The sequence below is a fragment of the Limulus polyphemus genome, unplaced genomic scaffold, assembly GCF_000517525.1.
Source record: "Limulus polyphemus unplaced genomic scaffold, Limulus_polyphemus-2.1.2 Scaffold973, whole genome shotgun sequence".
In the NCBI taxonomy this organism is placed as follows: domain Eukaryota; kingdom Metazoa; phylum Arthropoda; class Merostomata; order Xiphosura; family Limulidae; genus Limulus; species Limulus polyphemus.
Window position 1 is genome coordinate 185,925 of NW_013666583.1, and position 1,722 is coordinate 187,646.

Consider the following 1,722-nt stretch of genomic DNA (forward strand, 5'->3'; position numbering starts at 1 on the left):
AGTATAAGTAAAAGCCTTTAATTGACACTTGGCGAACATAACATCTGACACTGTTATACTCTCACTTATCCGTCAAACATTAAGAAGTGTTAGGAATCATTAAGCATTCTGTCTTATATATGCATCAAATGTAATCTTGCTGTCCTGGGCTGGGGGAGGTCCTTATTACTGATAATTTGTTCCTTTGTATGGATTAATCGTGAAAACAGCAGCAGATAACCTCAAACGGATTGTAAGGTGTTCGAAATATTTTAAAGTATTGAATATAACACTATGGAAGAAAGTGTTATTAATTGTTTGGTTTTAAGGAATTGACACATATGGTAGCGGAGTAAAAATAAGTTTAACACTGGGGAGGGGGGGGGCACAATGCATGGGCACGATAGCCCATGCAACACGCACACACCTACTGTTACAGCTTTACACCTTCAGACTAATAGTAGGAGAGCAACAACAGCCTCCCCAACATCATAAGAATAATAGTTTTTATATACCTCCAGGGGAATCACGCAATAGGCCTTTTTTCTCTCTCTCTGAAATCAAGTTTTTTGTGATAGATTGGAGTACACGCCCCTATTTCTCCTTCATTGAGTTGGATTTAGTGTTTGTTCAGAAGGTCAATAAAATGTGTGTAAATATGACAGCAGAATCCTCTCTATTTAAATATAACATACTAGAAAACTGGACGGATCTTTCATTAAATAGATGGACAGTCCTCTAGAATAATTATGAAGCATCTAAAAACTCAAGAAACGGTTTTATCAATGAATATTGACTTATAAAGAAAACTATTTTGACACTGATATCAGTTCAATGAAAATTAAATTTTACAATTCTAACTTTTATTGGAACTAGCTATTCTAAATAGGACAAATATAAACTGTGGATTTTCACAATCCATCATCATGGACTGCAGAAAAATTACTGACAAGGCTAACAGGTCGTTCCCTTTTGTTTATGTCCGAGAGTGTAATTTTCAATTAAAAGTAGGTTAACATTGCCTCGGGAATAGAGTAATGAAATGGTTCACCAACATTCTGGTCGCGTTTAGAAAAAATAAATCAAGTTATTTGGGAAAGTAATTTTTGAAAAGATGAAATTATCTTTTTGTCCTATCGAAGTAAGCACTGACAACTACGTTTTTTCGTTGTTTTTTTATCAAACATTAATGAAAATATGCAAGTTATATGTTACCCTAAAGTATCCATGTTCCACACAACAAGAATTGTTTGAAACATAACGTTTAGTGTAAATTATGTATTACATAAACGTATATATCTCTCACACAACAAATATTGTTTCAAACATAACGTTTAGTGTAAATTATGTCTTACGTAAAAGTATATATCTCTCACACAATAAACATTGTTTCAAACATAACGTTTAGTGTAAATTATGTCTTACGTAAAAGTATCCATGTTCCACACAACAAACATTGCAATTAGGAAACATGTGCTTTATATATTTTTCAGATTGTGTGTGTGTGTGTGTGCAATTAAGTAGAGACTAAACTTCCTTTTAAACACGAACTTCACCAATCAAACACATAGGAGCCTCTAATGGTTTATCTAAATATGTTGTAATTGTACTTTAATAATGAATATTTATATACTCCGAAAGTTTTTCAGCATTGACAGATTAATAAAGATTACAACAGATAGGTTGCCCAACGGTCTTACAAAGCAGCATTTATTGATGAATCGCAGAAAGGTTGTGAGACCT